Below are 24,963 nucleotides of genomic sequence, written 5' to 3' on the forward strand. Positions count from 1 at the left end.
CTAGTGACTTTGACGCGTATGGATGTGTGTGTATGAGTCTGTAACGTGTGGGTGTATGGATGATGATGTGTGGGTGTGCGGATGATGGTGTGTGGTGTGGGTGCTAGGAAGTAGTCAGTGCTAGTGTGTGTAGAGTGGTGTGGGGTGTAGTGTGTGTGGGGGGATGTAGGAATAGAGGTGTTAGGATGTGGGATGGAGATGTGTGAGTGTGCGGTGGAGTTGTGGGGGTGGGAATGTGTGGTGCGGTGAAGGTGTGGGGCGTGTGGAGTGTGTGAGGAGGGGTGGTGGTATCAATGAGGACAGTAGGTGGGTAGGAGTGAAGAGAGGAACTAGGTGTCAGATGAAGAGAAGAGCGAAGTTGAGCCCATGTGGTGCAAAGGAGCGAAGAGAGAAGATTAATTTCTGTCCACGGCGAAGGCGGGAGTCTGGATGGCTCCTGTGCAAAGACAATCCGAACACAGACAGGTGTTATAGTGAATGACAGGTAGAGCTGAAATGACGCCAGACCGGGATGTCATTGCCGAGTCTGATGTCTCGGAGGCACTCCACGAACCGGTCAATCAAGCGGCGTCCCGTTTGACCGATGTACAGAGAAAGGCAGAAAGAGCAGGAGATGCAGTAAATGACGTTCCTAGAAGTGCAGGTAAAGGAGTCGGTGATATGACAGGGACGATGATGGATTCCTGTGAGGGTGGTGGTGCTGGAGAGGTAGGGGCAAGTGTGGCAGCGTGGACGGGAGCAGGGGAATGAGCCAAGTTGGGAGGTGGAGTTAGGGAAGGAACTGTGGACCGGGAGGTCACGCAGTTTTGTGGGCTTGTTTGAAGGAGAGAAGGGGTAGGTTGGGGAAGATGTGCGAGGTGGAGGGATCGGACTGGAGTCGCCAGAAGGCTCGGAGAATGGTGTGTTGGAGGGGCAGAGTGGAGAAGTGGTAGGCGTAGGAACGGGAGACTAGCAACGGCTGGGCGGCTGTGGGGAGAGAGCACAGAGGCACGGTCCACGGAAGTGCTCTGGCAAGGGCTGTGTGGATAGTGGTGAGGGGATATCCACGAAGGATGAAGTGGCGAGCCATAAGTTGAGACTGAATCTCAAAGTCATGACTGTCACTGCAGAACCTGCGCAGACAGAGGAATTGGGAGTAGGAGATGGAGAGCTTGGTGTTGGTAGGGTGGAAGGAGGAGGAATATATGGTGCTTAAGAGTCAATGCGAGAGCTTCTATGTAGTCACTGATAGAATTAGCATCCAAGTAAAACCTTTCTGATCTTTCTTAGACTTATTGAAAAAGAGTGAACACTTTGGGTTATGTGGTTCTGCATGCACTATGTCTGAATAAAAGATAAGAAAACGGCTGCAATACTTTTGGGAATATGTCAGCTCAACCAGGTCTGAGTCAAGGCTTAGCAACCGCAACAACATGTACGGAGACACTTCCTCATTCCTAAGGTTGACCTTCCAATTCATGGCCAAAGCTTGGTCTTGTGTTGCCAGTATAGTGCTCTCAGACACTTTTTTTCAGTGTAGTAGTAGTACTAGTTGCAGTAATAATAGTAGTAGTAGTGGTAGTTGTAGTAGTGGTAGTTGTAGTAGTGGTATGTATGAGATTTATTGCCATATATTTCAATAACATGTTTGTCACAACAACGGAATAATTTAAACACGGGTTATAACAATACTACTTCAACCATTACTTGAACAACTCATAAAGGGGTCAAGTAATTAACCATTTTAATAACGACAATTTTTCTACGGCTTGTTAGAGATATTCCATTGAGTTTTTATTTAGGTGTGGCGATAAACAATGGAGAATGCATAATATTTATTAGGAATAAAACTGCTGTTAAAATAGCCCCAGTCTACTAAATCAGAAAGATCTCTCAGATGGTGTGAGCATGTTGCAGTACAGTAAGATTGCTTTAACACTGGAATTAATTAAAACAAGTTTTGATAGGAGTGATAGGCTGTATTAGGAACTGAAATTCTATACATTTGACATTGATTTATGTAGAAATACATCGTGCTAATTAAGATATTTAAACAACGTATTAGTTAAGGAAACCAAAGAACGAAGTATGACAAACTTGGAAGCAGCCACAAATGACGAATATGACCAGTGTTAATTTTTTTATTTGTCTTGCACGTGCAATTTAATAACGTCAATCCATTTATCTCAAAAGGTTTGACAAGTATGTATGTGTGTGTGTGTGTGTGTGTGTGTGTGTGTGTGTGTGTGTGTGTGTGTGTGTGTATGTGCTTGTATATATGTATATATATATATATATATATATATATATATATATACACACACACATATATATATATATATATATATATATATATATATACACGCACACACATACACACAATACATATCTTTACAAAATTTGTTTTTCAATAGCTGATAGTTTATCTGAATAATTTCTCCCTTCGCTCCCTAACACACCTAGACTGTAAATTCTATCAACTAAACTTTAAATACTTCAAGTTTAAAGTGTTTAGCATGTAGACATAAAATGTTTTTTCCTTCTATTGCAAGGGTCAGACAAAACTTATATTGTTCTCTAGAGCACATCAATAGAAAAAAGTCTGTTTATGCTGAGACAAATGTGAAGTAAATAGAAACTTTCCTTAATTTACAAGATTACAGAAAATGCTTGATAAAACTGAACACCATGACAACGTTGACAAAAGCTTTCACATTGGAGGCATTGCGTATGTTCAAGCCTTGCTGCAATAATTTAACACATTCCTTGCTTTCTGAACAGATATGAAGGCTGTATTAATAAATATCACTCTTGATTGTTTAAAATACATCAGCAAATAATTTCTTTTTATTGTATGAATAAATTAACGCGTCAAAGCTAATTACTCAATCTCTTCTCGAGGTAAATGTATTCGTTTCTTTTAAAAATATTTTACCAAGCCTTCGTCTAACGGACTTATGCTTCACATTGCAAAACGCTGCTTGATGTAGACAGTATATTCCCTATCTTAAAGCAACTCTTCAGTCTTATAAAGTGAATTGGGAACACGTTGACTCTAATTATAGATAGAGCTGGCAGATAGTGTTTTAATGTTACAGTCAACACTAAAAACATTACCTCTAACCTAAAAATGACATTTTTAATCGATAGGGTACGAAAAATGTCGAATGAAGCCAAAAGTACAAGGGTGATCAGAATGGCAAATAATAGGGTTCATCATTTTGATATTTGTAAAAGTTTTATATGCAAACGCTTTTGTAATGATAAAGTGGGTAATTAAATTTTTGTTTTCCTGAAAGTGAAACTAACTGCATAACCATTTCTGCAAAACGAAAATTTTTCTCAAATTTGAATAACATTTGTCATGCCTACATATAAACATTTTTATAGAAATGATAATAGTATTTCTCTATATTATCATTAATTATTCATGTAAATAAGCAGCACACATATGCGTTCTCCACATTGCATTTTTGTATGTCCATTAGTAACTACGTCATTAACAAATCCCAGTATTTATTGATCGCTTGGTTTTTGGATTAAACAATGTTTCTTGAAATGCTTATGAACTACGAACACCACAAGAAAAGCATTATTAGTACAACAAGCATTAACTCTTCCACAAAAAACAAAAGCCATATTTTCCATACCTATATGGGATATACATCACGTTAATTAAACCATTAAACCAGTGCATTATATCCAAAATATAGATAGTACCAAACTATATTTGGTATCAGGTAATGAAACTAAAATAAATCTGTTCTCCACTACTTAATTCATGGTGGGAATATGATATGAGCAGCCACCGATAAAACATATTTGCTTTTGCTTATATAGAGGTTGTAGAAAAGGCTGATTTGTTTTTGTAATAAATATTGTGAATAGATTACTGTGAAAATATCTGCAATTCTTCCTTTTCACTTTCATAGGGTTTTACCTTTTATAGCTTCGGCTCTTTATGATCTCTCCTTTATCGGCCTTGAACTCAGCTAATTAATGGAAAGTTTTGCAATCTAAATAAAAAAAAATATATGAGGGAACAAACTTTATCAATTTATCAACATCAAATTTCAATCTCATGGAATACAGTTTAACAGATTGAAAAAATTATAAAATCTTTTCGCTAGTTTCAATTGACGAAATCGATTTGTTAACGCGACAATGTTTATTTATAAAAATATTTTACATTCAATTTAGATGATATAAAAATAATCCAATATTATTGACTAATACATAGCATTTTGTCAGTCTTTACGTTCTGAGTTCAAATGCCACCAAAGCCGACTTTAACTTTCATTATTTCGGGATCGATAAAATAAGTACCATTTGAACACTGGGGTCGATGTAATCGGTTTACCCCTCTCCTAAATTACTGGCCTTGCGCCAAGATTTGAAATTAATATTGTTAGGAATTTATTTTGATGGTCCGTCAAGACTAGTAGATCTCCAAAGAGCTGACTTAAGAGTCCAGAGATTAACTCAAGGTAGAACTGGTTGTCTTTTTGCAACGAAGAAATGTGTCTATATAGTGGACTGCACATGAATCTTAGTGTGTATTCGCATATAGCCTTTTTTCCCTTGAATTTTCAACTCCTGATGAAGTCGGAAGAACACTGTTGTGACCTACAGCGTGTCTTGATCATTTAAAATGCAATGGAGCCCATGCCTCTCGATATCTGAACACAGTCAATTCCTTCCAGGAGAGAGAGAGGGAGAGAGAAAAGGGAAGGAGAGAGTGAGAGAGAGAGGAAGAGAGAGAGAGAGAAGGCAGAATCGAAACCATGAAAGAACGAAAGTCAAAGTTAATCTCGGCAGGATTTAAACTCAGTGCAGGATGCCGGAATGAATAATGCAAGATAACGTTTAAACGACTCTGACAATTCAGCCCCTATATATCCATAAGTACACACATATTAATTTCTTTTTCTCTCATTATTGGTTTTGCCACACATAAATAGCCTAGATTACGGCTGTTATCCTAGTCTAGAATAAGATAACAGTGGATGGTGGTGGTAAGGGATAGGATAACAGTTGAGAAACTACGATAACAATGTGGAAAAGTGATGTTTATAATGTTAACTTTTGTCGACCTTAACTAAGAGAAACTGTTAATCTAATGTCCATGTATTTGTGGTCACAGTCGATAAAATAATATACTGAACACTGCTAATTTCTTATAGAAAAAAGACAGAGAAGAATAGATTCTGAAAGAAAGAGAGGAAAGATTCGATAGGCAGGATTTGAATTTGGAATACAGATAGTTAGAAGACCGCAAGGATCTTCTCAACTCGCATAGACTAATCTAATTTTACAAAGTTACTGCAAACCACTGTTAATTTTATAACAAAATGAACATTTCTCGATGATTTAGCTGTTGTGGCTATTTAGTGATAGGTCAAGCTTGATCAAGCAGACATGATTAAAAGATTCCGACATTGAAAATTTTGTCTTTATTTTGTTTACAGGTATAATATATCTAGGACTACTTTATCCTACTGAATCCTTCTAGTTTTAAGACTGTAGAGTATAGCTTCAGATGAAAGTTGTCTGCTATTTCTAATAAATAAAGCAATCGTGCTGAGGTCACCAAAACGATCGATTAAGTTTTCTTTTTATACGATTGCACGCTTAAAGTATGCAGGCGGTCGAAAAATATTAAAAATAAAGATTTATATCTATAAAAAACAAAGGGGAAATTGTGGTGTTCCGAAAATAAAAATTACCTTTCAAAATACAGCTTATCTATATTTTACGTATGATTGGTAGTAATTTTTATCAGAAATAACATGTTGAAACAATACCGCATTTTGGCGAGATAGACCCTATTTGCCGGCATGTAAGACGCACTGTTTTTACTTTTATATTTATCCAAAAATTGCCCTACATCTGAAGCGGCCGTATTACGGATAGGAGACCGAATGTTGTACGTTAGGGAACCCGAGAAATCCGCTAAGCCCAATAATTGTTAGAAATAATAGAATATTGAAAACATGTTTATTTGTCAGTCTCTTAGCACAGACTTATAGAAAATTGTTTACGCTACATTGTTATGGAAATATCTCATTATACCTCATCCCCCAACATACATAACCCACATCTAATATGTGTCTTATATTATTTAATGTCTGTGTTATCATTAAGAAACATTTCTTAATTATCTAAATAATAATTCTCTTAGAAATATGAAAGGAACTTTATACTTTTATCAAGCTATCAGTTAATTGCAATGAATGGATTACAAAAAATCCATAGCGATGTTGACCGACTGAGGTAATACAATACATCACAGTAAAATATACGATTTTAAATGCTGTGTAGCAATTCTTTTGACAAAATATCAACAAAATACACAGTTTATCTGAAAGAAGATATGGTTGAAATATGGAACTCGTATAACATAGCTAATTTATGATAAAATTATGGTTTCATACTTATTCCAGTATACTGTCGAGTATACTGTCAAAGCATTGTATCTACATGCACAGAATCATTCATTTCCCCCTACAAAATTACTTTAAAATGTCTACCAAAAAGTGCATGATGAAACATGCTAAATTTGTTTTTTTCCACAAAATATACTTGTAAAATAGGGGAGCGTCTTATACGAGAGTGTGTCTTATATGCCGGCAGATACGATATTTGTTAATAGCAAATATTTTGTCTGTTCTTATTGTTACTATCTTCGCAGAGGCACCAGTGTTGTCTAAAATATATTTTTGGTAATTCGAAGAAGATAAGATAAGTGTGAAAGTCAATAGAGTTCACACTCTCTCGGCATAGCATATGTCTCTCAATTACCAAATATAGTATGATTTATTGATGCGGCAAGTTATGGTTTCATTTTCTCTTTCTTTCTCTATTTTATTTTCATTTCTTCCGTGTTATTTTCTTTTGTTTGGTTATTGTTGCTGTTTCATTCCAAATCAGCCCTGATTAAAGAGACCCATGAAAGACATTCCAGGCATGACCATCCTGTATTTCTCTTATGTACAAGGAACCCAGGATCCCATTATCTAACCTGTTTTTCTAAGACGGTAGGATGTAATTCGAAGTCTATTTCTAGCAAGTAGAGAGACCATGTAGCGGTTGTCTTGTTGGTTCCTAGGGTGGAGATGACTTAGTTGACTTGGTGTTTGGCCATTTGCATTGGATTTTATTCTTCTTCTTCCTCTAATTACTACAATATTATTTTACCTTTCATATATCAAGTCAACGAGGCAGCCTTTACATAACCGTTCAACTTACTAGAAATAGCAACCAAATCTTCAAATTACCCATTACAATCTTGAACTGTGATACCTGAAGTATCGTTCTATCATTTTCTGTTTTGGTAACAACTTTGTCTCCCTGCCCTTCTCCCGTTAGCAATATCTAAACCTCTCTTTTCTATCTACCTCTGGTAGAATCATGAAAGTGTCGTATAACGTTTTGTGGTGTTTAGTAATGATTCTTGACGTTCTGAGTTTAAATCCCACCAAAGTCCACTTCCCCTTTCATCCTAATCGTAATGATAAAAATAAGTACTTGTACTAAGGAGTCGATAAAATCGACTACCCCTACCCACCAAATATATGGCTTTGTGTCCACGGCAAACCTCTTTATTCCTTCTATTCTCCTACGTAGCCGACTATGAAACACATAAAAACGTACTCGCACAAGCATGACTTTCTGATTACTTATCAAAATATTTCAAAGTTTTAAAAAGATTATATATAACTGCAATTCCTTCAGTTTAGAAAGAAAAAAAATCTTTAATTTCTCCATCGGGAGAAACTTACAGAGGGGCCTAGTTACTGGGAGAAGAGCTTTAGTAAGAACTTAGATAAAACAAACTATGCATGTACAATTACCTATGTATCACCAGTTATCTATCATAATCTGGATTATATAAACTAAGATGTTTACGAGTTGCTTATGATTTATAGTAAAAGTATGAGAAATAACTTGGAATTTAAACCCTCTTCCTATAAATATAGATGGAATTTAGATAGTTTGTAAGCAAGATAGCGATGTAAGGCAAAAGAAAAATGTAAATCGAAGATTAGGACCCTAATTTTCTTGTAAAATGTTTCAAAAGTCACATGCACAGTCATAAGTTCTAGCTGATTACAAACAAGTAAACAGACTTCCACACACATAAGCATACAAAAATATATAAGTGATTAGATTTCAGACGTGACCTAAATTTTTAATATTTATGGAAGAGTATAAGGAAGGTCAATATATATTGTGCTATCTTTAAAAAATATGTCAAAGTTCAAAGTATTCGATTCAATAATAATGTATATAGCTTATGACTGTAATAAATTCCCCTTGAATTCCTTTTTGTTTATCAAACATTTCTCACTACTTTATTTCTAATTTGAGTCATCAGACATGTCATTGCAACCAAAACTGTAACTGAGGAGAATATAGGAAGAGTATTTCTGTAAGTGCAGCCCATCCTACTCATCTTCCCAATACTCTAGATTTTTACATATCTTGTTCCGTTCTGAGATACAGATATCCCACCATCTGTCTTCAACTTATCTCCGCTGTCCTGTCTACTCTCTGTATTCTAACATTTTTTTGGTGAAATTTAGTGTTTAAACATGCACAGAATCAAATCTCCCTACCTCTCACCTGGATTTCTGCAATACATATTTCTAGTTACTTTGGCTCACAGATACTCTCTTATTCAAAGTTTCTTGTCGCTTCCATTCTCTTCACAAGCGCTTGTTCGACTTATCTCCCGTTCTGCAACGAGAATATCTATTTCACGTCACCTCTCTCTGAAAACATAATCCTAGGTATACTCTGCACAGTAATTCCATCCACGAACCCATTGTTGATTAACGAAAAAATGATTAGTTGTGCTTCGATCAATTATTAAGGGAACATTCCCTATATGTAAGATAGGTATATCAAATTGACATCTTATAATTCTCATAAAGTGTGCAGAATTTGTTCAAGTAATCTCTGTTTTGAGTTGTTGGATGGTGGACTTGGGTTCTTTAAGCTGGGTCCTCCCTGTTGCAAGTTGGTTTAAGGATGTTTTCCTCCCTTCTCACTGGTCTCAGACTATCTGGAAAATAAAGGATAAAGAAAGCTGTTTCTTTTCCTTTTCCCCTGACTAAACGGTAACCACCCCCAGTCATCCACTAAAAGTTTATTTTAACTTCAATATGCAGTCTCAGATCATGTAACTTTACCAATTTTTATTGTGTGTTAGTGTTATTTAGACATTATAATCCTGTCCATTATTATTGTGTCCTAGTGTGATTAGACATAATAACCTTGTCCTAGAACCTAACCAATTGTGTGCTAAAGTTGCTATTGTTATTACTTGATCCCAGGTCAATCTTGATCAAGTGACATTTGACTGATATTCCAAGTAGGTCGAGACCACGTTGAAGATCGTTCTGTCGTATTGCAAACTCTTGAAAGTCTGAAAGAAGGGAACACACACACACACACACACACACACACACACACGCACACACACACACACACACTCTCTCTCTCTCTCTCTCTCTCTCTCTCTCTCTCTCTCTCTCTCTCACACACACACACACGCACACACACGACGGGCTTCTTTCAGTTTCCGTCCACCAAATCCACTCACAAGACTTTGGTCGGCCCGATGCTATAGTAGAAGACATTTGCCCAAGGTGCCAAGCAGCGAGACTGAACCCGGAACCATGTGGCTGGGAAGCAAGCTTCTTACCACAAAGCTACGCCTGCGCCTTTATGTAAAATTGAATTTGGAGTATATTCAAAATTTTGATTATACTTAATAAAACTGACATGAAATGTACCCAGGCACATAAGTTCATAAGCCCACACAAACACCCTCTCACACAAATACAAGTTCACATACATAAATATGTACATGCGTGCAACATTATTTTAAAGATGCATGAAATGTCACCAACATCAATCAGAAAGGAATGTGAATGGGCGAAATTTTAGATTATAGAAGGCAACGGTTCAAATCTTGGAAGAATTGATGTACAACTACTTACACAGTCTTTGTATTCTTATGTGTATGTGTGTGTATGGGACTGTGTGTGTGTGTATGGGACTCTGTGTGTGTATGGGACTGTGTGTGTGTATGTGTGTGTGAATGCGCGCGTGAGTGTGTGTGTGCATGTGTTTGTGTGTGTGTGTATGTGTGTGTGTGTGTGTGTGTGTGTGTGTGTGTGTGTGTTCATAGTATGAGTACAGTAATGAACACTGCCTCCGCATCGTTCAGTTATAAAAACATTCCTCTTCAGATGTATAGATATTTATAAAATCCTCTGCAATTTTATATAATTTTAAAATAATTTACGCACAAATATCAAAACATTTAAAGTTCACTATTGACTCTTTCAACTGGAATCAACAAAAAGATGGTGTATTTTGGCTTGACTTGTCTATACAAGACACATTTGAAATTTTAGGATGCTATTATCTAAACCTATTGTAGTGAATCGAGGACAAATCTGACAAGTCGTGTTAAATTGGATGTCTATTGCTTTATGGAACCAAAGTACGTGACACGAAATGTTAGGTACGTCGGTACGGTAACTCTCATAAAAGGTTAAACACTCAGGTTAATATGACCCTCTGGCCCTTGATACCTTTAACTGAGCTTATTCTATAGCGAGCATTCCGACCAGATCTCGACACTGAAGATAGCTTCCCTCCTTCATTGCCGTCGTGGAAGCCCTGAAAAATATTATTTGCTAAACCATTTATAATAAATAAATAAATAAAATAAAAGGAAAGAGTCATATTAACTGATCCCAATTCTTCTCAGATTATATTATAAGGAATTTAAACGAAAATGACAGTCTATCAAGTAAATGTGGATTACAGTGCTGGTTTATACTGCATCACAGTATCTACTTTTTGATGGTCTAGGCCGACTTAGACAACACTCGTCTCCCTTGTCTCGTTCCCCTATACTTGTTCGCACTCCCAAGCTTAAATGTGCATATCTCATTCGTTTCCTGTCCATGATTTTATTTGCACAAAAATCACCTTTTTCTCTTTGCTTTTCCGTTTCAACAACCAATTTTAAACTGACTGAATTCTTAGAATTTTTGTACCTCTACAGAAGTGCATCTTTCGAACTGTTCAAGTAGCATCAAACTGCCTTAACAATGCCTTTAAGCAGCATGGGGAGGAAGGGACGAGCGCACCTTTTCCATTCTACAAATGATTAAGGTCTGTCTGTGGACTTTCAGGATGGACAACTAACAACATTTTATGACAATTGTATTTTGTTACTGTAACAAAAGTCGTCATCTTTCATATCTCATTCTTTTTGCTTATTCTCATATTGCAAATACATTGTGATTCGGCTTTAAATATGATTTATTATACTAAAAAGTCCCATGTTATTACCTATGTAAAAATCTTTACAAATCCCATCATCACATGCTTTGCGAACATTAACCCATTACCTCCCATAATTCTAGTAACTGGAATTTTTTTTATGAAACTTTGATTTCTAGCATAAAACAGCCTTAGAAACACGCTGGAATGATCAAAATAACATTTCAATTAAACATTTCAAAATAACATTTTAAATCGAAATAAGCGAGATATTGTGTTAAAAATTAGCAAACCACATTTGAATATCAGAGAAATATACCTAGTAGATATAGCAAAAAGGTTAGATATGTGTAAATATTGACAGATAATTACGAAATTAGTAATTTTTAAGTGATCTCATATGACATCACTGGTAGGTAATGGGTTAAGATTTATTTAAATTAAATAAGCTTATTATGCGAAAACATTTAGTGTCCATATCTAATTCTATTCCATCCATTGTATGCCATATTTTCTTTTTAGTTTTGTGCCCCTATATTAAATTTTTATATTTGTATGGAAATTACTGAAGTCGGCGAGGACTTATATAACGAAATTATTTTGGACCTTAGCACCTTACCTATCATGTTTTCTGATCACTGATAATACAATGTCCTACTCATTTCAATCTCGACAAAATTTTTTTTAAAGAATATGTTTAAAATGTAAGTATTGTATCTGGCTTAAATATTTTATTTCTAAGAAATACGACCGCTCTATACACTAAGCGCTCCCCGTAGCACCCCTTTGTGCGGTCGTTCACAAAGGGACGCTACCTCTTGAATTAAGAACCACTGATTTAGACCATTTAATCCATAGGCCAAACACTATTGACTTAAAGGAGTATCTAATACCAGCACTTTCCTTCAAACCGAAAACTAACGGGTTAAATGTGCTACAAAAACAAATCTTATATAATAGGCGCAAGTGTGGTTGTGTGGTAAGAAGCTTGCTTCCAAACAATATAGCTCCGGGTTCAATCCCACTACCTGGCACCTCTGGCAAGTGTTTTCTGCCATAGTCTCAGGCTGACCAAAACTTTGAGCGAATTTGGTTGACAGAAACTAAAAGAAGCCCGTCATATATATATATATATATATATATATGCGTATGTGTCTTTGTGTCTGTCCCCCACCACCGCTTGACCACCGATGTTAGTGTGTTTACGTCCCTTCAACTTAGAAGTTCGACAAGAGAGAACGATACTGTAAAGTACCAGGTTTAAAATGTTTTTTAATTTATACTAGAGCCAATTCATTCGACTAAAAATTATTTAAGGCGATGCCACAGCATGGCTGCAGTCTAATGACTGAAACAAGTAAAAGAAAAAGTACTTGAAACTTGTTATATAGTAGAAAATAATACCAAACTGGATTGACACTAAGGAATTACGTGAACCAGAAGGAAACATTATCTATTATATCTATTATCTATTATATCTATTATCTATTATATCTAAGCAATACAGAGTTAGTATAGGCACAAATTATTAAAAAGAAAATATTAGGCGCGTTAAATTATTGCTGTTATTGTTATTTAACTTTCTCAGCCTTGATCGAGTAAATTTATGACCAAATGTGTTTTAATCGTTACTATCCTGCCTTTATGCTGATGTCGGTAATTTTGTAGTCATAGAAGAGGATTATCCAATATGTGTCTCTCCTTAATGTAAAACAATTGGCAGGATGCGATTTGAGAAAGATTTAAATGCTATTTCTAGTACATAGCCGTACTATGTAGAAGCTTTCTCATTAGGTCGGGAAAATAAATTTCCTGCAATGATGTCACATGATAAATACTAGCAGAGATATCTGACGTTGATCAGGATTATACAGGAGAGTGAAGCATTGACGACAAAACCTTTGTGGAGTAAATGATGAGCTAATTCGACTAAGTGACATGTCATGCGTCCGGTTGGAGGAATTCAGGCCCTAACCTGTCATGGAAAATTAGTGTTGGAGGGTAAGTGAATTTTGAACGCACCGAAAAGCTGTCAGTGAATATATTCTCCTTTGCGGCGGTCGGCGCTGCATCTAACACGACCCATCGTATGGTTGACAATCGAATGAATGTAGGTGTAATGGAGATATTGTACGTAAATGGGTACATTCCGCAAATGGGCTACAATGGGAGACGGCAACGGGGAAGTGAACTGTTGAAATGTTGCAAAAGGCGAAGGGTTGACATTAGATTGCTGGTGTGGCTGTAGAATAAGAAACAGAAACTGAGCCACATACACATTCATATGCAAAATGTAACGACACTCACATATATAGTAAGACGGACACACACAGATATACATAGCATTTCACCTCATTGTTTTTATCAGTCATCACATATGTATAAGTATGTGTAGATGTGTGTTTTAATCCAAATGAAAATAAAATTATCATAGATACACACACCCATACACTCTCACATATAGTCACATACATATAGTAAGAAAGACACACAGAGGCATACATTCGCGTATGTCAGTCGTCACATATGTATATATATATATATATGGAGATGTGTATGTTTAATAACGTACGTAACGCAGAAACTCTCTCACACACACACACACACACACACACACACACACACACACACACACACACACACACACACACATTCACAGACACATACATACTCATACACCCCCACACATAACTCACAGACACATTAACATACAAAATGTGACGTTGTCGTCGTTGTCATGGTATAAAATGGCCTTTACTCTCTCGTACGTATCGAACGCGCAAACGCATGCACAGACACGTACACACTCATATAAAATGTCCTGTACTATAGTTGACTACAGAAAAATTATCTCTATGAAATGTTATATTGTTTTAATCGAGATGAAAAGAAAATTACATGTTGACACTCGCGGGGTGTAATACTATATAGTAAGAGAGACACACAGAGAATACATTCATGCATGTCAATCGTCACATATGTATATGTATGTGTAGATGTGTGTGTATGTTTAATAACGTACCTAACGCAGAAATACACACATTTACAGACACATAGACACTCATACACTCACATACATACACTGACAGACAAATACACACTCATATACAAAATGTGACGTTATTGTCGTCGTCGTGGTATAAAATGTCCTGTACCACAGTTGACTATAGAAAAATTATCTCTATAAAATGTTATATTGTTTTAACGGAAATAATGAAAAAAAATACATGTTGACACTCGGGGGCGGTGTAATACTATTACTCTGTAAAATTTGATTTCAATTGGTTGAGCCATTTGAGAATGCATAGGGAACAGACAGACAGAGAGATTTAGAGGCACACACAGACATACATTCACGCATGTCAGTCGTCATATATATATATATATATATATATATATATATATATATATATATATATATGTGTGTGTGTGTGTGTGTGTGTGTGTGTGCATGTATAGATGTATATGTGTATGTTTAATAACGTATCTAACGCGGAAACACGCACACTCACAGACACATACACTCTCATATACAAAATGTGATATTGTCGTCGTCGTCGTGGTATAAAATGTCAAATAGTATAGTTAACTATGGAAAAATTATCTCTATGAAATGTTATATTGAATTGATCGAAATGAAAAAAAATTACATGTTGCCACACGTGGGGTGTAAAACTATTACCTTGTAAAATTTGATTTCATTTGGTCGAGCTGCTTGGGAATAAACAGGGAACAGACAGACAGACAGGCAGGCAAACAAGAAATTTTATATATATATATAGAAGATAGATTAGAAACTTCGCGTTGAAGTACGTTACGCCATAATTGTTTTGAAACATTATATAACAACACTGTTGCAAAGTCAACCTGCTGTAAAAGAATTTTGTATTCTGTTCACCTTCGATGATAAATAGGTAACAAATTCCTAAATACTGTTGTTATAGAAACATCGGTGTAACCTGATATTATGAACCAATGCTTCACATAAAGCATTGCTAAAATATGCCTCCAGAAAAAAAAAAACTGCAAGAATAAAGTAAATGGACTGATTGAAAGGTAATCAGATGTTTTTGATCTGAACGTTTGATGAACGTAACGATTTTAAAACTACTTTTTTTGCTTTCTAAGCAGGAGGTTGATTTCACTGCTATTTGAATGTATGTCATTATTCAGTTTATTTCAAAATTTCTTGCCAATAGAGAAAGAAACGGTTTCTAGCCTAGATCCAAGGCTCCTTCAGTGGAATTTCAACATCAATAACGGAGTATTTTTGTTTGTATGTATGTACGTATGCGTGTATGTATGTACGTATGCGTGTATGTATGTACGTAGTACTACGTACGTACGTGCGTATGTGTATATGTATGTATGTATGTATGTATGTATGTATGTATGTATGTATGTATGTGCAGATTTGTAAGTTTTATGTATGTATTCTCATGCATATAGTTGCATGTCTAGACGTGCTCATATATATTTAAATGACAAACCTCTGGAAAGTTTTACAGATTTTTACAGTTCCAGTGATGGATTGTATGTATGTATGTATGTATGTATGTATGTATGTATGTGTTGTAGGGAATTAGTAATAATGGTACACTCCTCCCACGTGACTAATGGAATAACCTAGTCACTATAAGTAAAGAGAAGTACGTGAAGTACGGGAGTACGTGGTAAGCGGTGTGGTGTATTCACTTTCGTGTTACGGTCTGTTATAAGTTTATTATCTGGAGTTTATTGTTGAATTGCCGTTGATTTTGTTGCAGGTTTTCCCTTTTGAGATTACTTTTGTTTTAAAAATTGTTTAAAAACTGTTAGTGTCTTGCGACTCATTGTTAGCTTTTACAAGCTTGTTTCCTGTTGGTTTCCCCGTTTGGGGGTGAAGCGTTTACATTTTGTGTAGGGGGTCCTATACAAAATGGATGACGATACATTTTACGAGCTCTGCGAGAGCGAGAATGAGAAGGACTACACAAGTGATTCTGGAGACAGTACGGATGATTATGTGGCCGCAGCACAAAGGATAAAATGTTACAACATCAAGCCTGAGGCAGTCAAGAAGTTCCAGTCATTTCTTCATTGGGAAGGAGACAACGTGAGGCTAAATCTCTCCAGGAAGGTGATGGAAGGAATTAAGACAAGAACAATTGTTTATAGGACGCTATCTTTGAAGACCAGAAAAATAGAGGAAATCGAAAAGGCATTAAGGCCTATTATGTATAAACTGGCGTATGTTAAGCGCGGAAGAAAGTTTGGAATGGTAGAGGTGCAGTTTGTGGCTGAGAGCGATGCCAAGATGGATTTGGCGACCACCCTGCAGATAAGCGGATTAGCTCTTTTATCATCATATCTCGGTAAAAGAACAACGAAAATAATGATAAACGGGTTCGACCCGGAAATGAAGCCAATGCGGCGCTTGGCGGCGGCCTTCGCCAATATGAAAGAGGAGGTGACACTTTTGGAGTTGGAAGGAAAAAGTATCCAGAACTGGTGTGGCAGGGGCGTAAGAGCAACAATCCAGGCCACACCAACAGATATTGACAGCATACCGGCGTTCGTCATCCTTCCGGGTGGTACAAGAGTGGAAGTCGTTGTTCAGGGCAGAGTACCAAAGAGGAGACGGTGGAAGGAAAGACAGTCACGTAGAAAGAAGTAGCAACCGTTGACAACTTCTGCAAAGGTAAGTGACAGTAAATGGCAGGTGGCTGGGAGGAAGAGAAAATAAAAAATTACTCGTTCCCTCCTCTCAAACCAAAAAAGTCAAAAATTACAAGACTTTACAAACAAGAACACACATGAACATTTAATAGAAACAAACGAAAAGAATCAAAAATAAAAGAAAAACACAAAAAGCTGAGATGACTTCACCAAGCAAAGTGAAAAAGAAAAACTTTGATAATTTATGTTAGTTTTTTTTTTAAATGTTCAATGTTGCCTGGGTTGTAGGGTGACCATCATTTTATCTTTTCATTTATTAATCCATACACCTGCTCATTCGACTTTTTCCCTTTTTTGGCTCTACATGTAATGGTCCTGTATCGTCCTCTCTTTGTTCGACCCTGTGTGGTCAGAGATAGTCAGGCTTTTACTGGTTATACCGAAGTGGGCGTTATAACAATCCGACATATTAAGGATATAACGGTGGCGATGAAGATTTTAACAACTCATGAGGAATTAACAACTCATGAGGAGGTAACAAACACACAAAAGTTTTTGTTGTGCGAATTTTACGAAAAATAAATCGGAAAATTATGGAAAATTTATTGGCCGGTTTGTTCGAGTTGCAAAAACAGAAACAACAGCAACAGAAAGAACAACAATAGCAGCAGCTACAACTGCAAGAACAACAGCTGAAGCAACAACACCACCACCACCAACAACAACTAAATTTAGTCCTAAATTTTTTTTTAATCTAAAAAAAAATTTTCCTATGCCTTTCTAATTGTGCTTTAGTACTTCTGTCCAGAAAAAATAAGGTGTTATCCCTATATAGACCCCCTATTACTTCTGGAAAAGAAGACTGGATTAATGAAAGGATACATATTCCGATTCGGTCTGTGACCTGTGCAGAGTCAGATGACCCTATTGCTATATCAAAAGCATTCTCCCTGTCTAATCTACTTCATAATCTATCATCAAAATCTGCTAAAGTGGATCACGCGGCAAGTATTATATCTATTTAGCGTCGGGACAAATGGGAATATCTCATACTATAAATCAGGGATTTATTAAGGATGATCGGGTTAATAGTGGCATAATAGCTCTCTATATTTAGTTGCAAGAATTTACTATTCTCACTAATTTCTAGAAGCTTAAACTATCCGACCACCTTTGGGGTATCTGAAAAGAGGGCTAATCTAATTTAGACTTAAGGGCAGGTATTACCCTATCAATGATTTTCTTCTAATAATGCCCATATCGGATTTAGAAGGACAAATCAATCTGAGGGGGTCAATAAGAAAGTTAGGTTTATTTATGGTCCTTAAGCATAATCTGGGGGTTTCTAGGGACGTATGACTCGGTTCTATTATCTATAGCTACATTTTTAACGACTTGTAACCCTGTATTGTTAATTCTTTTTAATGTGTCATTACTAGCGTGTCTATATTTGCTGTGTAATTCCTTCCTAATCATAGCCTTATATGGCTCAGTATCAACAATGTTGATGTTACTTGTTTTGCCCGCTGGTACAAGTATCCCAGGAGTTTTCTTGAAGTCGACAAGTAATTTTCTGATTTTCTGCTGATGTATATTGCACCTTCTAGGGTATTTCCTGAAGTTCACGTTCTTAAACATACTATATAATTCCTCTTCAAATCTGGTTAGATGTTGGTTAGTCGGTGGGTTTCTCCTAAATTTGAATACTGTTCTTAGCAGCTCGCCATCTTCAGGTTTGTCATTTGATTTAACCTCTCTGTCAAAGAAGAAAGCTTTCCACCGCATTCTGTATACAAATTGGTTGGTTTTCTCCAAAAGATCACGTATATAATCCTTCCTGCTGGCTATAGGTATATCTTTTAGCGAAACATCCAGTGTTTTATATATATATATATATATATATATATATATATATATATATATATATATATATATATATATATATATACAAAGCTATAATGTAGAAAGATCATACATGCCATACTGCTGAACATTGCACCACAAAGAATAATAAAACAGAATATATAATTCTAGTAAAACATCTCTCAGTACGGACAAAGCAAACTTTATATAAGATGTTATTGTTGTTTGTTAGTGGAGGCGGGTGACTCTGGTTAGGGAGCATTTTGCCGGAGTTTTGCGTAAAAATTTCAGTAAGTAAAGAATATTTGTTGGTAGAGCAATAAAAGAGATTCTAAACACAAGATTGAAACTAAGGACATAAATTACAATTCTCTCTTTTATATTTTTAATGCTGTTATAAGCTAATTCCTTCTAAATAAAGGTTTCACTCTTTTTATACCAAGTACCAGAGACCACCTCTGGTACTATGATTAAAGAAATCCCACCAGTTTTAAAGTGTAGTTATTCAATTTAAACCTTCAAACATAGTTTGTGTAAGAAACTTCCATTATGTTACAAACCAGCTTAATTCGGAATGAACACATAAATTGGTTATTTAGCTAATTGCAACTGAATTCTTGATTATTTCAAAATTAATAGAAATACATAGGAAGTATGACTACGAAAAGTTTAAAACATAATTTGAGGGAGACTTGACTGCTGTTTCTAGTTGGTTGAATGATCACGTAAAAGCTCTTTTATTGCTTCAGGAAGGAACAATTATGCACTAGGTGAACAAAAAAAGGAAATGCTTTCAAAATTGCAGAGATTAATAAGTAATACAGGGGAATGCAACATTTAAATAACCTGAATATAGGTGTTATTTCATAAGACAAATATGAAATGATTATGTAGCGATCCAAGAAAGTCAGAAAATACTGACTCGATTAAAAAATGCTACTACGTGAATGTGTAATCGGCGGATATGTCCCTCCATGCTATCAGGAGGTCTGAGTAACTAGAACTTCCATGTCGTAAATCAGTAAAATCAAGATATTATGTGGTTAAATGAGTTATTCAGGAAATTCGGTACAATTGTCCTCCTACGACTTACATTATTATAAATTATTATTATAATTTTTTTGGAGTGGAAATAGAAATTAGGAAAGTAAGAAAGTTTTGGCAGTCGGATATTGACAAGAGGAATTAAAATTTTTCAGGAAATTCCACATTGACATGTTCCAAAGAACTATGAATGTTGACCTTGACATATAAAATACACCATGTAATTCAACAGTACGAAATTCACACACACACACACACACACACACACACACACACACACACACACACACACACACACACACACACACACACACACACACACAGTTTTAACGGTTCACAAACATCAAGTGAAGAAAATGAAATTTTACATTGTTTTCATACATTAATAATCAAAATAGACTTTTACTTTGTTAATCTAATTCATGTGAAATAAAATAAAAAAGAAAAAGAAAAAAGAACCATACATTCATTGAAAATGTATTGAAACCGTAACATACTGGAGAGTGGTGATGGAGGAATTTGATTATTTAAAAGATAATAACTTTGAATATAGTTACAAACTGTAGGATAATTATGATTGAATTAGCTACCATCTCCAATGTGAAATTATGTTAGCCATTTAAAACATTAATTAGAGACAGGAAAAAAGAAGGAATAGGCATACTCACATAACTCGAGTCATATATCTACCACGTGGCGAACTACTATACTACCAATCGCAGTACAGAGGACGTGTTAGACCAAGCTCTGTCTAAAACTGGGCTCTTAGCCTTTAGGTTATTCTGTCAAATGTAATGCTTATTTACCCACGTTGTTTTGAATTGACCATGCATTATCTTATAGGTTCAAGATTTCATTTATGTGTTTGTTTTATTCTTAGAAAGATATTGTAGGGTAAGTATGAGCGGCCAAATCTAGTCAGTTTAGCACCAAACGGAAAATATTATGGTTAAATCTGTTTTTGAAGTTTTTTTGTTTGGCCATTCGTTTTTATCTCTACAAGATAGTATCTAACATCATCGTAGAACGATCCCTTTAAACCAGTCCATCGCACCGTTACTCATTTTTGCCAGCTGAGTGGACTTGAGCAACGTGAAATGAAGTGTTTTGCTCAAGAACACAACGCGTCGTCCGGTCCAGGTATCGAAACCACAATCTTACGATCATGATGCCGACACCCTAACCACCAAGCCACGCGCCTCCTCAGAACGATCCCTTAAGGCAGCATTTTATGACGCCGATCGTAGCTGTGTGGTAAGAAGCCTGCTTCCCAACCACATGGTTCCGGTTTCAGTCCCGCTGCGTGGCACCTTGGGCAAGTGTCTTCTACTATAGCCTCGGGCCGTCCTAAGCCTTGTGAGTGGATTTGGTTAACGGAAACTGAAAGAAGCCCGTCATATGTGTGTGTGTGTCTTTGTGCCTGTATTTGTCCACCCCTAAACCGTTTGATAACCGTTGTTGTTGCGTCCCTGTAATTTAGCGGTTTGGCAAAAAAGACCAATAGCATAAGTGCTAGGCTTAACTAAGAAATAAGTACTGGGATCGATTCTTTCGTCTAAAACTTCTTCAAGGCGGTGCCCTAGCATGGCCGCAGTCTGATGAGCGAAACAAGTAAAAGATAAAAGATAAAATATAGTAATCAGCAAATATGGCTGTACAGACTGTTTATGCATGACACTTATCTTTCAAAAGGCACACATTTGCAATCTAATTAGTTAATTAAAGAAACAATGATGTCAATTAAATCAACAATCTGTTGCTACACATCTGTTGCATTATGTTACTTACAAATACCAACCAGATACTAAATCAACCTCTGAACCAACAGACTTATCAAATGCATTTCAGTTATGACTATCCTATATGTAGGACTATACTGACCAATGCGTCCTTCGTACTTTAAAAAAAAAAAAATTTTATAGACAACAATGTGTGGCTTCTACAGGCAACGTGTCAGTCTAATTAATTAACATCAGATGCTGGTCCTTGGTGAGTTTAATAGTTTAAAGCAATAACCCTAAACAGTAAAATCCACAAACTGTATAACTAAAATAATTGAAAGCAAGATTGAAATTGTTTGAAACCACAAAACTCCAATCTTCTCAAGAACTCACCTTGCGCATGTATTTCCTGAAACCGTCGATTCTTAATTGTTCGAATGTTATCTACGTCGATTTCCCTGGCTTCAAACGACCTGCGAAGTCCACGCGGCATCCATCTTTATTCAGATCTATCAGCGCAGTTAAAATTCGCGCCAGCGTAAATTAAGTTTCTCCTTACACACGATAAACGACAAAATATGCATCAAAATACCCCACCCCCACTAATTCGGTCCGAAGTGAACCACTTCTCGGCCCCTTTTGTTTACGTTTCTGTTCAAGCCAAAAAAAAAAAAAAAAAAGGACAAGCCGAAGTAACTATAAACAATAATAAGCAACCATACGTAACAAACCATACCTAAAGTAAACGAGTAAGAGAATGTATTTTAATAATGGGAAACTTAAAACTTATATAGGTAGCATTTGCATTTATGAAGATTTGTACAAATATTCATCGCCAAACTTCGTACCAAATGCACTCACATTAAGATATGGGAAATGTTAAACATGGGCGATCAGTCCTCATCCGATTTTTAGATTTTAAATTATAAAGCATGGTCTGTTAATCAAACAATGGTTCATGCTGTATAAATGTGCGCGCGCGTGAGTGTGTAAAACACGGATGTTCCTTTGAATAGGTAACCTTTGGAGTTTGTATGCATCTATGCATATATGTATGTATGTATGCATATATATCATTATTCAGTTTTATTTCAAGATTTCTTGCCAATAGAGAAAGGGCTGGTTTCTAGCCCAGATCCAAGGCTCCTTCATTCGAATTTCGACATCAACAACAATGTATGTATGTATGTATGTATGTTGTATGTATGTATGTATGTATGTATGTGTGTGTGTGTGTGTATGTGTGTATGTATGTAGGTGTGTGTGTATGTATGTATGTATGTATGTATGTATGTATGTATGTGTGCATGAATGTATTCGGGCAGATTTGTATGTTTTGCTTTATGTCTTTCTTCTCATGTATATACTTGCATATCTAGACATGCTCATATATACTTACATGATAAAGTACAGAAAAGTTTTACAAATTTTTACAGTTCCAGTGATGGCTTGGATCTGCAGTCTTCGAATCAGCTTTCTCCTTTCTGATTCTGAGAAACCTTAATTTCTCAAGATTGGTACTTAGGCAGTGTGTTACATATTCCAGTGCTCCAATAATTACAGTTATAAACCTGGACTTGTAATCTGGATAGAGTAACTGCAAATTTCTCCATAGTTCAGTGTAGGTATTCCCTTTTTCACTGATTTTCAGCTTCATGTTAACATCCGCTGGACAGTTGATTTCCACAACTGTACGCAATTTCTGTTCTCTGTCCCAAATCATTATATCAGGTCTATTGTGTTTACATTTTATTGAAATTTTCACTGGGACATTCCACCAGTACTCCTTTTTATTATGAGTGGCTATGGCTTCCACCGTACTGTAGCTTCTTATTTGTTGGTCCTCGGGGTTATCCTTTCGACGGATCTCGTTATACAATGTCCTAGCTATAATATCATATCTCATCAGTAGATGATAACATAATGACATTTTCGGACAACTGCTTATGATGTGGGTGATATCTTCGGTTTTAACTTCACAAAATCTGCATCTTACTGTTTTTCCTGCGTCTCTGTCCCTTTTGTGCATCAGGTATTTGGTTGATATTTCCTGTTCCTGGATTGCAAACGCACGCCCTTCAAATTGGGAGGTAGTATTGCTTAGCAAAAGTTATGGCCTTCAGAAGGAGGAGCTTAGCTATGGAAGGGTAGAAGTCGACAATGTCGAACTGGGTGAAGCTACAGGCTGGTTTTTTTCTCAATACCATGGAACCAGTCGACCACGGGTACGCTGGAGTTCCATTGTTTCAACCCTGTAGCTCTTCTGATACCGGTGCTGATAGTATGGAGAATAATACCTGTCTCACTTTTAGAGGGGTTGATCAGCCTGCTGATTGGGATTGGAGTGGAAGCTAGGCTTATGGTTCTTGAGTGTAAATTATCCGGTAAAGGTGGGGCACTGGTCCATTTAGATCAAAGTAAAACTTTTGATAGGGTAGACCACCAGTACCTGACGGCGGTCTTCGAAGCGGCTGGGCTAGGCCCGGATTTCTGTGGTTGGATCACTGACATTTATGGTGGCATAAAATCCACAGTCCAGATAAACGGTTACCTGTTGGTGCCGTTTGGGATCAAGCGCTCGGTTGGTCAAGCGTGCCCCTGTCTTCGCTTCTGTATATACTGGCTCTTGAGCCATTGCTGCGGGGGTTGGAGAGTTTTTTTGTGGGGGCATCCTCAATGAAATCAGTTGTGGTAAGTCTGTTTTTGCATATGTGGATGACGTCACCATCACCGTGTCCGATGAGCTCAGCTACCTTGTGTAGAGGATGCAATCAAAGGATACGAGGCGGTGGCAGGGGCAAAAATTAACAAGGACAAGTCCATCGGCTTGCAGCTCGGCACCTGGAGCGGCAAGACGATAACGTCCAGTGTCGCGGGGCACTGGAAGGATGGTCCTGTTAAGTTGCTTGGAGTCTGGTTCGGACCGGATTCCCAGACGGAGAAGAATTGAAGTGAGGTGGCAGACAGGGTGGAGGCCCTAATCCGGACCTGGTCTGGAAGGGCGCTACCCCTGAAAGGGAGGGCGGAGGTTGTGAAAGTGTTTATTGCATCTGTTATCACCTACCGTCTCACCGTTGTCCCTTGCTCTGATTCGTGGCTAAGCAAGTTGGCACGCCTTCTCTTTCGCTTTTTGTGGAAGGGAGGAAAGCCGCTTGTGAGGCGCTCTGTTTACTGCCAAGAACCGCTAAGGGGTGGGTTAGGGGGTGGGTTAGGGATGCCGTAGCTAATGATGTGCAAGCATGCACTGAGGCTAAAGTATCTCTGACTCTATATCTGGTGGAGGAATTCTTTCCACGACTGGCCTCCTTGGAGGAATTCAAACCCGACTTAATTAAAAGACGCAACACGACTGAATGGCAAAAGGAGTGCCGATAGGTACTCCACAGCAGGA

General features: G+C 36.9%; 1 protein-coding gene across 1 annotated transcript in view; it reads right to left on the reverse strand.

Annotated features, from left to right (window-relative positions):
• The window catches only part of LOC106870222 (EEF1A lysine methyltransferase 1), a 271,394-nt gene that overhangs the window by 148,083 nt on the left and 98,348 nt on the right, over positions 1 to 24,963 (reverse strand). The window lies entirely within an intron of this gene.

The sequence above is a fragment of the Octopus bimaculoides genome, chromosome 4 (genome assembly GCF_046866305.1).
Source record: "Octopus bimaculoides isolate indiv1 chromosome 4, ASM4686630v1, whole genome shotgun sequence".
Lineage (NCBI taxonomy): Eukaryota > Metazoa > Mollusca > Cephalopoda > Octopoda > Octopodidae > Octopus > Octopus bimaculoides.